The sequence below is a fragment of the Corvus cornix genome, chromosome 2, assembly GCF_000738735.6.
Source record: "Corvus cornix cornix isolate S_Up_H32 chromosome 2, ASM73873v5, whole genome shotgun sequence".
Classification (NCBI taxonomy): domain Eukaryota; kingdom Metazoa; phylum Chordata; class Aves; order Passeriformes; family Corvidae; genus Corvus; species Corvus cornix.
This window is the reverse complement of record NC_046333.1, coordinates 49106985-49123900: the sequence shown is the minus strand read 5'-3', so window position 1 is coordinate 49123900 and position 16916 is coordinate 49106985. Positions and strand designations below refer to the sequence as shown.

The following is a 16916-nucleotide window of genomic DNA, read 5'->3' as shown; positions in this document are numbered from 1 at the left end:
GAATACAAACAGCAGCAAAACATCCTTAAAACCCATGGAGTCCTAGGAACAAGCCTGCAATTCAGCCCCAGTCGACATTCACATTACCTTGGGCTCCATGGCTTCACTTGGACTATCCAGAATTCTTGGAAAGTTCTGACGTTTCTGCCTTGACCTAAAGCTTTACCTTTGCATGCTGAGTGCAGCTCTTGGCTTGCCTGTGAGAGTGGTGTTATATGTATAACATCTTATCCTCTAAATCCTGCCTGCTCAGTGGATTCTTCCTTTCAAGCTCGCTTTTTATTGCTAGAGGGAGAGTGTTGGAGGAGCTGTGTCTCTATTCCTTCTCTTTTGCTTCATGTTTTTTTCTGCTATTTTAACACTCCTGAAATCAGGGAAAAGCTTTGCACTTTTGAACCAACGTCACTCCTTCCAAGGAGAAAAGGCTGAGAGACACTGATTGAAAGTTGGCTAAGCAGTTTGCACACCTCTACAAGGAGATCAGGCCAGGCAAATGCAGATTAAGGTATTTTCAAGTTAACCAGAAAATTCTCTTCCTGTTGCTGGATTTGGCATTTTTGACATCAAGAGATTAATCAATATAATTTAAACAAACAAACAAAATATGTGGCCCATGTATGAAGATTAGGAGACATAAAAAGAATTAGGAACTATAGCAATAAATGATTCGAAATCACTGATGCTGAAAAGAATGTGTGCAAAAAGGGACAAAGGTAAACAACGTGGCAGGGAACAATAAAGCATGTGTACATATGGAGAAATTAGGCATTAAGTGTGCTTCAACCCAGTTCAGGTCATTGACCATCACAACAGACAGGAACCTCTGTGAAGTAAATTTAAGTAAAAGCACTGAAATGCTTTAAGCCTCTATTTTGAAGACACCTACTTGCCTGTAAGTGTGTGGGTCACTTCCTCGGAGGTCCATGCAGGTGATGCAAACACATTCTCTGCAATCTAACGAAAGCATTTGTTTACTTCAGTATGCAAAAACAACAGCAGAAGAGTTCATGTGTGAGAGGAGCCTGTATAACTGATGGTGGGGACAGCAGGCCCATAGACTGAAGTTGATGTGTCACTATCCCCCAAAAAAGTCAACTTTATAGACTGAGGATTATTATAAAGTTCTCTGTGTATTAAAGGTTGATAGATTTGTATAAGCAAGAAGCAACAACACTAAAATTTGTATGTAAAATTCCTATGCTTCTGTAACAAAAGAATGAAGTGAGAGTTCCTTAAAAACATATAATATGAAAAATTACCAACAATATTTTGAATATATGAGAAATTAAAATGAGCACACGGTTTTTGCATGTCACCCCACTGCCTTTTCTAATGTTACAGTTAGGTCAGAACTAAAAAAAATACAGAGACTGTAGTAAGTACCATAATATAAAATTATATGTTGATTTTTCCATGGGCTATTAATATCTTGTTACTGTGAGACTGTACTGGTTGGTGGTTTCTGGCTTAGTGCTGTTTGGCTTGTAGGTAAAGGAAAAAAGGAAAAAAAAAAAATAGAACAAGACCACCTCTGACATGAATACTGACCTCCAACTGCTATTTTATGTAACTTATCTTTGGTTATTTCCATATTTTTACATTTAATAGAAATTAAATAGAACTCTATTTTCTTAGTCTGTACACATTTTTGTGCATGCTCAAAATAATATGTGTGGAAATACTTTTATCTTGCTTACAAGTTTCACTAGTATCAAGACCAAGACTCAACTTCTGGATGCCGGTTGGAATTCCAAGGGACATTCCAGTGGGAAATAGAGTAGAAGATGTAAAATTGCTCGTAAGGGGGAAGAGAAGATTTTTCTTTCACAAACAGTCACAGGGGAGTGTGAAAAAAGTAGTGTGGGAGTGGTGCCTAATGTGTTCTCCTAGGGCAATGCCTCTTAGAGACTCCAAGCACACAGTCATAATCCAACCTGCTTTTCTTTCCCCCTCTTTCTAAAATAATTGAATTCCTAAATATCTAACAACAAAATGTTGGAGAAATTCCATTTTTATCTTTAAGACAAACTCAAATTTCCCTTTGAATGGGAAATGACTCAGAATTAGGAGACTGAAAATGTTACCACATAGCTTGTAAAGGTTAGTGGTATTTAGTTATCGATATAAAAACCTCGGTGAGGGACTGCATTTATAGGGGGTTGCTAATAGAATACAGAACCTTTCGCCTTTGGGTCACTGGATCAAATCTGTCTCTTGTGGATAGTGACCAAAGTTTGCTACAATTTTAGTTTTCAGTGCCTTATATAAATTATATATGTAGAAACTAGAGATGGAAAAGATTTGTTACAGCTTGCAGCCTATCCCCCTGCCAGTACAGAACTGTTCTCTCTAATGTATTTCCCTATTACAGATTTTGGAGTTCCTAGTTGGTCCTGTCCACCCTGCAGAGTAAAGCAGCTGGTATTAATTGATACCTGAGTTTAACTGGGTCCTGGTGAACTCCCCACTCTGGCATTGCAGCCACAGGAGGAATTTGGCAAATGACCCTCAGCTACCTGCCTCCACAGGAGCACTGAGTGGGCAGCAGCCCAGGGAGCTCCCATATTCCCCCCACTGCTGCCTGGCATGGGGGAAGCAAGGAAAAGTCTCAGCTCCTTCCTACCCTATGCAAAATACCTTAAAATACAGGAGCATTACTGAATCTCATTTTCACTGCCTCACTTATCCCCCTTTAAAGCCCTACCAATGTCCCTTCCATAATCAAACAGCTGCAGGTCATAGTTCTAAATTGTCAGGCTGATGGATTAGTTCAGGTAGCTAAAGGGAAGGTCAGATATTAGTTCAGACATTGATATGGACTAAAATTTTCCTAAAGTTTGGAAGAAATTTGGAAGCTTTAGTAGGGCTTCTTTTTGATTTAAATGAAAAGGTTTGAACCTTATTATCTTTTACAGCTTCCATTTGCAAGTGATTAACTATGTTGCAGAATGCCCATTATGAAGTGCTAGGGACTGGGTACTGACAATACTAAGGTTAGTCTTGTAGGGTATTTAATATCTACTGCTGGCTGTAGTGCTTTAGATGCACACAGTCTTTGAAGGCTTAAAAAATACAACAAAAAACACACTACGAAACAAAACCAAACCAACAAAAAAAAAAAAACAAAAAAACAAAAAAAAAAAAAACAAACAAAAAAACAAAAAAAAACCCAAAACCCCAGTACTGTGACTCATTCCAAAGCAAAATAGACATGTAATAATTAAAACAGTTTTCATTGTCTAGAAAAGAGTCCAAATGGGGTTACTTTGGGCTACTTTAACGTGCCCACCATTGAGTGCCTCAAGGTGCAAGTTACAACACTGAGACAGTTAGAATTTAAGTGGGATTTCCTCAGCACTTCTAATTTTGGCTATATGTGCCTGTCCCACAAACTTTATAATCCAATGCTTCCTGCTAAAATTCTAGTAGTATAAGTGCAGCATTCAAGGTATCAGAGTATTTTTAGAAAGAAAGCTGAACTTTGTTGCTGTTGCTCCCTCGGTGCCCCAAAGCCTGAAATGCCAGTGAGGGTGACATGTTGGAGCTGCCCCCACACCCCTACGTGCTGCTGCTGGCAGGTGCTGCTGGAGCTGGAGGAGCAGAGCTTGCTGCTGCTGCATGGCCACAGCTCAGGACTCCCAAGTACCCCATAAAACACCAGTTTCTCCATTCACAGTGCAGCTAACAACTGCTGTGTTACCAGAGTTAACTTATTTCTGATATTCACAGTGCCAAAATTTCAGCTGTTGAAAAATTCAAGTGATCATAAAGGAAGCTCCTTTGGGATTCTGAAAGTTTACCATCAGGTGGTTTAAAATAGAAGAACTTAAAAGAACACCAAACAGGAACAGAAGTAGTACCACAAAAATGGCAGTAAATGTACAAAAGGGACACTCCACACTTTTTTCCAAGGTAAAAAACCCCACAACCCAGTGTTGTGAAATGTCTTCTTAAAGACAGATTTAGAGAATGAAATTGAGGGTTATGAACTTGTAGCCAACAAAAGCAAGAAAAGCTGGAATGTTGGTAACCAACTGCAAGCACAAGATCCAAGCAAAACATCTTGAATTGCTGGTACTGTAATAAATTACAGTTTTCACTTTTGTATTCTGCAAGTGAAAACAGCACCAAGTCAAGCTTGAGAGAGGGAAAGTAAAGGATGACCTTTCTAATTCACCCGCACCCATTACAAGTAGAGGAACTGCAACCTGGAGCAGTGAGAAATGAAAATACAACACCCATCACTGTTTAAAGGGACAGATTCTGCTCCCATAAAATGGGGTTCCTGTGTTGCTGAAGAGTTGATTGTCAGGTAGCAGTAGATGAAAGCCAAACCAGGCTCTGGGATGGTCTGCTGTGGTGGCTGTTATCTCATTTTCTTCCATGGATTAATTTTCCCCTCTTTAACTTTAATTAGATAAAAGTCTAGGGGCGGGAGGTGGCCCTGGAGTGCTCAAAGGGCAAGAAATGGTCAAGAGCTGTTTTCTCTCAAACTTTGATTAGCCTATTTGATAAGTGATACTAAGCACCCCAATTGGTTAATGAATGAGGGGTTCCCGTGAGGTAAGTAGCTGGAAAATTTAGCCTCCCCCACAAGGATGGCGAGTATGTAAACTTCTGTCCTTCAGTTAGGTGTCTACTGTGGTTAGGAGTAAGGGTGATTTATATCCTATCTGGGTCCTGGAGTGTATCTACATTGATTGACTCCCTTGATCTTGACATCAGTCACTTGGGCTTTCAGAGAAAGAGGGAACATAGGAGATAATGAAAGCTACATTAAAGAAGACTTTAACATTTATGTAAACGTTTTTCTATCTTCAAAGGCAGAACTATCTTTCAGCATAAAGGAGATTTATTTCCTACTTGAAAATATTAGAAAGTGGCAATATATTTAATATCAAACCGCTAACATTGGTGCTGGACTCAGCCTTTAGGCTTTGTCTCTTATTTCTTGACTAAATTGCATTATAGTTCAAAGTTTTACTGCAAGTACTGATGCAGACACACTAATGACTTGTGCAAAGATACACCATCCTCTCCCACTGGGGAGAATAGGGAAGAAGAGAGAGTAAGAAAGACAAAATTAAGAGCTTGAAAAATAGAAGCAGAGGTGTAGAGGAAACCATTTGGAAAGCTCCTATGTTACTTTGTATTAAATGTGGGGCTTTTATACAGGCAAACCCATGGCAGTATAAACCAGAAACATTTAAACATTTAAATAACACTAAAATGCACCTCTCAAATTCCCCTGGGGAATATCACCTAAATAACAAGATTTCCTTGTGTGGTTGCCATGCTCCCCTTGTCCTGGAGAAGAGGTGGCAGATTTCGGGCATGCTGCGGCCAGGAGGGAGCCTGGCAGGAGCCAGCAGTGTCCTTTCTCCATTGAGAGGGTCATCTACCAGGCAGCTGCAGTACAAACATCAATTAAAGGACCATTGTCAAGAATGCTGAGCAGAAAGGTAGTTTGTACAACTGGGAAGCAAGGCCACGCTATCACCATGGAAGGCTGAAAAAGCGCACAGACCCTTCTGGGTAAACATCTCTAACTCTGCTACAGAATACCAAGACATTCACATCAGGAGGGCAGCAGGCAAAGGGGATGAGAAACTGTTATTCAGCAAATCCTGCAATATTTTTTGTTTTGGTTTTTTTTTTCCTTTGCACCATGAATAGTGAGTCTGAAATTTGTTGCCGTGGAAGATTTGAGAATGAGCAGTACAAAACAGGATTAGACAAATTAATGGACAACAGAATCATAAGCAGATATTAAGGGAAAGAGAGAGGGATGTACCTCTAACATCTACAATGTAGAAATTCTAGGTGCTGAGAGGGTATGAGGGGAATAAATTAGAAAGAGTAGCAATGCTCATGTACTCTCACTAAATAGCATCCCCTATTGTCTGAGACAGTACTGGCCACAACAGACTGGCCTAATGCAGTAAGGCATTTCTTATGTTCTTATCATCATAAATCTGTTTTGGCCCATCTATTCCTTCAGTCATAGCCAAACTTAGATTCTTCTATTAAATTTTTGTACTAGTTTTGTGTCTAGCTTTAGGGTAAAACACATTTCTGTTTTCTTTTCCTTGAGCTGTGAATTACCTTTGTCAACCAAATAGTCAACAATGCAAGCCTTTTCCCTTTTTAGCTATGGGTCCCAAAAAGCTTCAAATCTATCTTCACAACATGCAAAATACACTAGTTATATTCCTGAGTAAAATACTGTTGTTAAAAACAGCCTAAAAGAGCAATAAAGTGGTAACTTACAAATTAAGAGATAGAGAATTTATAGCCCACCATAATCTTATTAAATATGCCAAGAATTAGGACTAGTATGTAAGGCTGAGTAATTAAGGGAAAAAAATATATCTGTGGGAAGTTTTTGTATTAATTAGTATGTTTTTAGGCAGAGGACATGCAAATAAAGCCTTAGTTGCTAAGTCCTCTGTGAGTTTTGGTAACCTGCAGACATAAGACATAACATTTGCATTCTAAATGAAATATGATCCTCTGTCTGGGAGAGCTGGTCAGAGTTGGGATATTTCTGCGGTAGTGAATAACTTCTTTTCAGTGAAAACATTAGCACAAAAAAAAATACATAGCAAGGTGAGAAGGAAGTTTTCTTTCAATCAAACACAGAAATGTAGAATTTCAAAATCTGAGTGAAAAACTTTATTTTATCAGTGATAAGAGGTCATGGAATGGGAACTATGCTAATCAAGAAAAGCACAAAAGTATAGTATTCACAATCTTATAAACCATATCTTTTATTCAGATAAAGGAAAATTAAAGGGCTGGTGTCTTGCCTAAATCCAAAATGATTAAAATACCTGGTCAGAACAAGGTAGTAGGAAGTACAAATTTTTTCTTGGACAGTATTTCTGGACCGATAACATCTACTGAGTGATACCTGTAACATTATGCTTGTTCTACTGTATTCCTTCACACTTTTTTTTCTGCAGAACTCAAACAAAGCTGTTCTTACTTCCCACCTAAAAGCACCTTTAAAAAAATAAATCTAAGAATCAAAGCACAGTCAAGATGGCAACTCTATGCAAGGAGCTGTTGAGGTGTCTCCACTGTGTTGAGGGGGTTGAGCTGTACTTGACTTTGCGGTTTCAGGACTCCCACTTCCTCAGTCTTAAATAAACAGTACTTTCTGGCAAATCAAAGAAAACCACACCTGATTTTATATTCATACCTGTGAGTTCCTCAGGTCCACAGTATTATTCTGAGAGAAAAGAGAATCCCCAATGGATTTATTGACCTATTCTTACAGAAATAAACAAGCATGATTCTTTTACTGGAACTGCTGAGCTAAGAGATAATATCTGTGCAGATATTACCAGCCTCTAGATCAGATTTTGGACTCTTCGCTTAGTGACTGAAAGTCCAGACTCATAAAGCGATTCCTAAATTACAGTCCCAAAGACTCTTAATTGCTTGCTACAGGGCAGGCAAATCCCTGTCACCAGCCATCAGGACATCCACCGGGCAAAGAGCCCAGCTAAGCAAATAGTTTGGCTTAACATACACACAAGCCCACAGCATTAGATGAGAACCACACATGTGCATAAAATCTGCTCTAGATGAAAATGCCTACAGAAAACTGTGTTCATGCTTTGTCAGGGTATAACAAGTACTCAAGGTGATAAATCATCTCTGGTTCTCCACCCATCCTCCCCCAGCTGCACAGTGACTAAATACTTCTATCAAGCAAGCTTTAAGTCAAATCAAGGTTTTAAAAATTCCTCTTTCTCAATTCTCTAACATGCGTGGGTTCACAAAATTAAATTACAAAATTTTTATCTGCTTGGGATCAGCCCTGTTTCCTCCTCCTTGTGTTTACTTTCCTTCAGTAGCTGACATCAAAATGTTTTCTGGAATGCTGAGACTAAATAAGTTATGCTTAACTCAATATCTAATATAAATAGCCCTGGGGAAGCTCCAGCAGCACAATCATAAAAGCTACAGTTTCTTTTAATAGCTTGCCACACTTTGCTGATATAGTATTTCTCTAATCACCAATCTTTACGTGCCTTCCTGACCTTGGAGCTCTCTGTCCAAATGACTTTGTTGTATCAAAGGCTTGTGTCATTGGAAGAGTGAATGGCTTTCATTTTTCTCCCTGAAACTTCCGGTTCCTGGCATCTGCAAAGAATTATTCCAAGCAGTGTTTTGCTGCCTTGCGGCCACTGCCCTGCAGTGGCCTGACTGATGGAAGTGACTTTTCCCAAAAAGGTTAGTGACTGTGGCCAGTGATGGGCGGGCTCTGCAGTTGGTGCACAACCAGCCCTGCTTTCTCAGCTGATTTTGTCTGACCATTGGGCTGCCACAACCACACATGACAGCAATTCATTCCTGGGCATTTTGGGAGCAATTGAATAAATAGGGTCTATGCTGTTTTATAGTGGACTAGGGCAACAAACAAAAGCCTTCCAAAATAACCACAGATTTCAAAAGCCTTCATATTACAACAAAGGTAATCGAAATTTAAAAGCTTTTATAGAAGTAATGGTTGCGTAGCGACATAGGGCATCAGGGTTTTCTCAACTGAACCTCATACTGTATGAATATCCAAAACCCACAGTTGTGGTGCTCAGACTATTCCAAGGTGATGAGAATTTTGGTGCCTGGATCCAGAGTCTGAGTTATGATTTGTCTTTTTAAAGCCAGATTCTTGTTCTCTTTAGACCTCTCTCATCTAATTTCTCTTCTCACTTTTCCTCCTTTTGCTCTGGCTCCTTATATTTACCTTTTTTTTTTGTTTAATGTGAAATGTAACTGGACCTATATGAGTAATTACTATGCTGAAACAAACTAAATGAAACTCAGTTTTTTCCTTTTAATTTTTTTTTTTTTGGGGGGGGGCGGGCGGCAGGGGAAAGAAGGGGTATAAGGAAGAGGATTTTTGAGGTAAGTTTTCATTATGTGCCTTAACTCCACAACTGCAGTCAACATCATCAGTGTTGAGCACTGAACTGTCACATTGCAAAAGACAAACTGCTTGAAATCTCCACAGTTAGGAAAGATAAAGCCAGGATGAGATAAGGTGACACGAAAGCTCGGAGACATTAGAAGACCGGTGTAAGCTCATACAGCTGATCAGTAACAGATAAAATTTGAAAATCCTGCTTTTTCTTCTAAGAGACAAGATTAAGACAGCATTCCTCAGAGATGGATTATGTACTTCAATTACTTAAATTAAATTTTAATTCAAAGAATGAAAACAAAACATCTTCAGAGATCCAAATCCTCCCAAAGCAACCTGACTTGACCCAAACCTCTCTTGGGACTTTCAGCCCCTGGTGCAGCTCTTTTGGCAGCATGGCCCTGTAACCCTTCTTAAATGAAAAGGAGAGGCTCTCACACTCCCTCTACCCCTGTGGAGAAGAGAGCCACTAGGGACACAAACATTTCACAGCTGAAAGGAGCCAGCCATGGACCCCTGCTCAGGGCTTTTCACTCCCTTCTTTCTCATTAAAATACAAACACTAGGTGAGGCAACTCACACCTCTGGTTTAGGCACAAACTATGTGCATTGGTCACCCCAAGCTCCCTCCATGGGAAGGCACTGCTTACAACAGCACTGACAGTTTGTATTCCCTCTCCTGGCCAGGGTTATGTAGGCACTCATAGACGCCTGTGATGTTGTCATGCTTTAATCTCAGCTGGCAACTACCACACAGTAGTATCACTTGCTCTGTCCTTCCCAGTGGGATGGGGGTGGGGGGAGAATCAGGGAAAAAAAGTAAAACTCCTGGGTTGAAATTAGAACAGTTTAATAAGTGAAAGAAACTAAAATATAATGATAAGTAGATTTTGCCTCAGGTATTCCCTCGGTCTTCTTTGGTTAAGACCGAACGGGCCTAAAATCTCAATGCCTTCAGATGGCAGCTACTCCTAAATTAGCGCTGTGTTTTCCCTCCTGCCACATGGAGTGCATTACTTACACTATAACAAGACAGATTTTGCTCTCAGCAATCACTGCACAAGTAACAAAACTTTGTTTTCAAAAGAGCTTTGGCCATAACAACTCGGGTAACTTTACATAACACTTTTGTACTGAAATATGTTGAATCTCCAGGTATTACAGATATTAACCCAGAAATAATGCAGCTCTGAAAGGGAGCTCAGTACTCCGTTTACTGTCACACACACAGTCTGGAGATTGAATGAGGTAGCAGATGCTTCCACTTGAAGTTATACTGAACCCAAAAGCATTTTCTGGGGTTTTTTATCTGGAGCAACTCCTGGATGTACCTAAAATCAGAATTCTCCAGCTAATTAACAATTTTATATAAAATTTACTGGAAGTATTGCAACTTCTTTTTTTCCTTCTCCCAGAAAGAAGGATGCCCAGGAACTTCTTAAGGGTGTAACACATAGGGTGTATTGTATTATGACATTGGGAATATTGCTGTATGAAAGAAACAGTCATCAGGACTTAAATCTAGGTTATGGAAAAAAAAAAAAAAGCAGAAAAAAGAACCTGCTCATAGCTTAGATTGATGCCTCACAATGCACATGAGAAAAACTGAAAAACAATCCTGTCTCTTATTTCCAACTGTACAGTTAAAGTCTTTTAAGTTCTCTGCAGACTGACTAAAAATAAGCAAAGAAGGCCAGGTAGCAGCCGTCAGATTCTTATGAATTAAATTATATCCATATGTATAGCACATTTCAATGTCCAAAGAGCCACTTGGATATGTGAATCTGAACTTTTATGATGAAAACCAGGGATATTTCTAAACTTGTCAGTAAAAGTCAAAAGCTCAGCCCCAATCCCACATATTTTCCCCCTTTTTGAATGTTGCTATTGTTTGATTGCTCAACTACATTTTTGTACCAAGAGTAGCAAAGAGAAACCCCAATACCCACAGGCAGAGGAGGATTTGGAAATGGAGAGAGAGAAGGAGCTGAGAAGCTCATTGCCTGAGGCTGGGCCTCTGGGCAGCATTAGGTTCTCTGGTTGGGCTCAGGACTAAACCTGTTGTTTTTAGTATATCTGTTGATACTGTAATCAGGTCAGGTTTAACCCCTCTGGTTCCTGGGAAGAAACCTTCAAACACATGTTGTCTTGTAGAGTTCCAACAGGAACTGCTGGGCTGGCAGCACCCAGCGTTTTGAGTTCTGCCTCAAAGCTTTCTGCCCACCTTTGCAGCTCTGCCAAGGGTCTGAGATACATTTCACAACATCCACTCTTTTTCCCTGGTCCCCTGTGGCCAGCAGGCTTCCAGGCCATTCTGAATGCAATGGCATGGATGTGGGGTGCCAGCTGTTCGGAGTGCTTTGGCACTACCTCACTCGGAGTGCTGTCAGCACATCTCTTGGGACTTGGCGGTGGCCCTAAGGGTCAGCTGTGGCACCATGTGCACTCACATCATGATGTGTACACCCATGTCACGTGACCACCTTTCCTCCTGGTTTCTCTGCTTCCAGAGAGTTGGAAAGAAAATGGACTGAATATTCCCAACAAGATTAAGGACCAGAATGACCCCCAAAGACACAGAAGCTGAGAAGTTGCATGAGCCTTTTCACCCTTTCACCACAATGCCTCAGTGTGGGTCACAGGGATGATCGGCCTCCCTCTCCTCACCCATTCTGCTCTGAGCCCTTAAAGATACAGAGTAGGGATGCTTTAATTTGAGCATAGAAGCTGTGATATTTTACACTGCTAATTGCTTAATTGCTCTGAACTCTCTCTCCTACACTTTGTCAAATCCAGCACGATCAAACCAAAACAACTTCTGACCATACCTCCTCTATCTGTTGTAATAAGGAACACAGAAAGCCACAGTGCTGCATTATTTCATAATTAAATGAGACGTGGATCCAGAAGTGGAGAATGTTATTGATACAATGCAATTATTACTGATCCAATGGTTAAAGAATGGAGTTAAAAATCAGGATTTTTAATCCTTGTGCACTTAGGATCTGTAATGTCTACACTTTAGCTTCTCCACACAACAATACTCTCTATGTAGCAGACGAATTACAGATTATTTTCTTAATAACCTTTAATAGGATGGTATCATCCAAGGGATATATATGCATCATATATATAAAATTCATCACAGAGCAGGAAAGATGACATTCCTAGCAAAAACAAAAATGACAAAAAAACATTAAGGACAATATATCACATTATATATCTGTCTGAAGAACAAAAGGACATTTAAGAAATTATACTAGTGAAAATATGTAAAACCTACTAACCCATTGTCAGACAATAAGCAAGCACAGCATGGTTTTCAGCATGTTAGTAGCTACATTTTTGCAATAGAGGGGGAAAAAAGTATTCCGGCCCCTAAAAGATTTTGTTTGTCACAGGCCCCAAATCTAGAGCATTTGGGGACAACTATAATGTTATCTTGAGTGAACACAGGGCCAACATAATTAGGAATAAAGAGGTAAGAAGCAATGGGAATTGTCTGCATAACTTCACTTTGTAAAATCCTCCCATAGAAGGTGGCAGGTAGGAAATCTGCTTAATAACAAACTTGTCACAACACAAGGCCAACTAAATACAACAATTAGAATTAACATTTTGCTTTGACTGGTTCTCAGGATTCCCCCACTCTGTCCTCCCAGGTTTCACTAGATATAGTTAAAGTTGTAGCTATTTATTTGGTGCAATATTTTCCAGTATATATTATTTCCAAGTGTTGTGTGTCTGCAAGAAATCTGTCTCCCTCCTCTGTGGCAATGCTTTAAGAAGCAGCTATTGAAGTGACAAATCCTTCTCTCAGATATCCCAGTGAAAACCCACAATAAATTTCTTGGTTCCCCTCTAGTTTATCTAGACTTACATCTGTGTAAATAATCCAAACTGGCCCCAAAACAGAGGTGAATGTTTTATAACTTATGATTGGAGGAGGTTGCCTTCTCCACTGACTGCCAGGTCCTTTTCAGTTACTGCAAGGCCTCTGCTCTTGGGCTGCACCCGCACAGCTCTCGGGGCGCTGTATTTGTGCATTCCAGCTGGCTCACCTGCCTCTTCCCCACTGCTTCTGGTCTTCCTGCTCAGCCACTAACTCAAAGACAATCTCCAGCATGTGGATGTCCTCCCAAGATGCCATCAGACCACAATTAGGGAGGTGCTTTAAGGGACTTCACCAGCAACGGAGTTGATCTTCAGGGCTGCCTTCCTGAATTGAGACACCACTCTCTCAGCTGGCCTTTAAAACAAAGAGATAGTAATTCTAAATACTAAGCAGCTCTCCTCTGGAAAAAAAAAAAAAAGCCATTGTCAAAGTAGAAATCTATTTTTGTTCCATATGTAGGCAGTTTTTTAAATTCCAATTAATAGACCTAAAATTTTTGTGTTTTGCTTCAGGAAGGACATGGATCGTAGTAAGGAGTAACAGAGCCCAGATGAGGAATACAGACTAGTGTTTGGCCTGTAATTTTGCTTCCTTTGGTCTTTTAAGCATTCAGACTTCTTTTCCTGTAAGTTACTCCTGGATACTTTGGAGACATGTCTCTTCTAGATGAAGAAAAATACTGGCTAATGCAGTGTTGAGATCCTTATGTAGTGTGAGCAAATCAATGAACCACCTTCCAGAAGTGCTACAAGTGTTCTTATTGCCCCACTTCTCCCCAGCTAGTATTCTTTTTACTTGTTGTTACTGCTTCCATTTCTTGCAATTGTTGTAATATCTTATGCTATTTGAGGATTAATGTGAGTGCATGAAAGATTCAGCTTTTTTTGGAAAAGGCACAAAGACAAGAAATTATAGTTGAACCTACAAACAAAACAGCTTCCAAATTTTAAAACCAGAAATAAAGTGGAAGCATTATCATAAAAAAGAGAGAGGGTGAGAAGGGAAGAGTTTGGACCTTATGCTATTTAGATGTTGGATTTTGTAATACTGCTCCCTCTCCTTCCTTTTAGTCCCACCCCCACATCCCTCCTTGTAACAGCAATCTAGCCCCACTTGAATTACACTGCAATGAGGCAAGGTCAGATACATTCATTTATCCTTCCTGTGAAATATAACAAATATTATGCTATCTTCTGAACTTTGCTTTTGCATTTTAAGTTCAAAGATTTACTTAAGGAAAAAGAAATTGCATAATTTATTTTGCAGTCTGCATTATACAATCTGTGCTATGCTAGCACATAACATTTTCCTGGGTTTTTTTTAACTCTCTAGGTGTTCCTAAATCAGCAAACGTAAGGGTTTTTTCCTCCCTTTTAAATCTGCCCATTCTGACAATTCTCCCACTTGTTAAAAGCAGCAAACCCTAGGCTGAGAAAACAAAGTGGGAAATATTTGTAAGTTATCTTTTGATGTTCAGTTCAATTTTTGTTCAAATTGCAAATAATCTTATCCCAAATAAAACTAAAAAAAAAAAAAAAACCAACAAGTTGTACTTGTTTGTTGCAGAAATATATTTATTCTACAAAAGTATAGAGCATTCTACAACCACGTAGAACTCTAAATATATAGAACAGATCTGAAAAGACTTTTGTGACAGTTTCTTTTTTCATCTGCAGCATCCTTCCTATGTTCAAATCCTTTATTTTGTAGTCTCAAATTATACCACCATTTCACTATATATAACTATTTCTGTGTTCCAAAATCAGAAAAGTGTAGTAGAGCTCTGCACTGAAGAGAGAAAAATGTTTTTAAAATACCTTGTGATAGCTGCAGATGTGTGTGTGTACATACACAATTTTTCAAGAAACTCGGTATCTCTTACTACAGTTCTGTTGGAGAAAGGAAGTCCGTGGGCATTTTAACCGCTTTAAAGTAAGGTGTGAGATTTGGCAGTGTCTCTCTCTGAAATCTTCAGAGGGGTAGAAGTCATGGACCCATACTATGGCTTGGGTTGAAAGCGAGCATAGTGGTCATCTAGTTCCAAACCCCCTGCCATGTAGAAGGACTCCTTCCTCTAGACCAGATTGCTCAGATCCTCATCCAACCTGGCCTTGAACACTTCCAGAGATGGCGCCTCCAGTTTTGTGCAACTAACTCCAGAGCCTCACCACCCTCACAGTAAAGAATTTCTTTCTAATATCTAATCTAAACCTATACTCTTCCAGTATGAAGCCATTCCCTGTTGTCCTTACATGCTCTCATAAATAGTTCTCTCCATCTTTCTTGTAGGCTTCCTCCAGTTACTGGAAGGCTGCAATTAGATCACCCTGAAGCCTTCTCTTTTTCAGGCTAAACAAGCCCAATTGTCTCAGCCTTTCCTCATAGGAGAGGTGTTTCAGCCCTCTGATCGTCTTGGCAGCCCTCCTCTGGACATACTCCATCAGGTCCATGTCCTTCCTGTGCTGAGGACCCCAGGGTTGGATGCAGCACTGCAGGTGTGGTCTCACCAGAGCAGAGGGGCAGAATCCACTCCTTTGCCCTGCTGCCCATGCTGCTTTGGATGCAGCCCAGGACACGTTTGGCTCTCTGGGCTGTGAATGCACCTTGCAGGGTCATGTCCAGCCTCTCATCCACCAGCACCCCAAGTCTTTCTTGGCAGGGCTGCTCTAGATCTGTTCATCTCCCAGCCTTGTGCTTTAGATACAGTGACCTCCACAACTGCTCTATAGAGCAAGAACATAGTTGGTCAAACACCTTGGTTATGGCTCTTATATTTTCTGACCATATGGTCCACTGGTGTTCCCTGTTTTGACCTCACTGTACCTCCATACAAGGGAGGAGGCATCTACAGAAGGCACCTATACACCTGCATGATATTATGCTTAGGTACCGATGTGTTAGTGTGTTTGGACTCTATTTGAAGTGCAGGATTCTCCCAGATTTTCTCTTTATATATCAGATCCAAGTAATTTCCATTAATTCTACAATAAATCCTGAACTCAGAAGAATTGCCTATAAAACCAAAGCAGAATTTGTTGAAGTATGCAGAAAACACAGATCTGCAGCAGGACTGCTGATGAATTTAGCCTGGAGATTATTATTTTTCTATGTGAAGGCCAAAGTAATGATTCTTCACTTAAAAAGAAACCATACAAGTCTGCTAAGAAAAGTAGTTCTGATGAAGAACAGAAAAACGGAAGTGGTGGAAATGATCTGCATAAAGTAACACCAAACTGATTTGCCCATACTGTTGAAAAGAGTTGGGTGACATTTCCCAGAGCAATGAAACACGTGGGACAGGTGATGTTGTCATTAATCAGTTTTGGCCAACACGTCATCTTAATGATTTTGGAAAGCTGCTAGGATTAGGTGGTTGTAACCATTAAATGTTATTCTAGAGCCTATTTATTCTTCACATCAAAGTAAAAGAAGCAAATGCTTGTTAATACTGGAAGTTAGGGTGAGATACAGGAAAAATTGTATTCTCCTTTTGTATTCATTTCTGCACTTCTCTGTATTCTATTTTTGGAAAGCACCAAGTGACTTCTGGAAAGCCATGTGTTTTTTTCTAGTAAAAGTAATAAAGTAAAAAGAATCCTCTTCAGAGGTTTTCTTAATTAAAATAAAAAACCAAACAAAAAAACCCCACAAGATATTCAGGTGGTCTATTTTTCCCCTTAATGGTACCCCCAATTATTTATACATTTGTATTAAATATCTGGTAGAATCAGAAAGTGAGGAAAAGATTCAGCTAGGAGTGCAAGCTTTTGAGGAGGTGCTGCATTTTCTTTGGATGAGTGCTGTGCACACTGCAGTCAGCACTTTAGCAGGAGTGACAGAAGTCAAGTACCTGCCAATGTTGGGAGCAGAGAAGGCAGGTCTCACAGGAGCAGGAACCAGGAGTGAAACCAGCAGCTCAGTTGGTCTCCTGGAATTTCCCTCCAGTAAAAAGTGCTCGGACCTTAGGGCTCCCTTTTCTGTCACTCCCATAATTCCTGTCTTCTTAATCATGCCAGGCTTCAACATAATGACTGCTTGGTTCATATTTCTTCACAAAGATAGCTGAAAACTTCTCAAACCATTTGA

General features: G+C 39.9%; 1 protein-coding gene across 14 annotated transcripts in view; it reads left to right on the top strand.

The window, feature by feature from the left end:
- The window catches only part of HDAC9 (histone deacetylase 9), a 462548-nt gene that overhangs the window by 289100 nt on the left and 156532 nt on the right, over positions 1-16916 (top strand). The window lies entirely within an intron of this gene.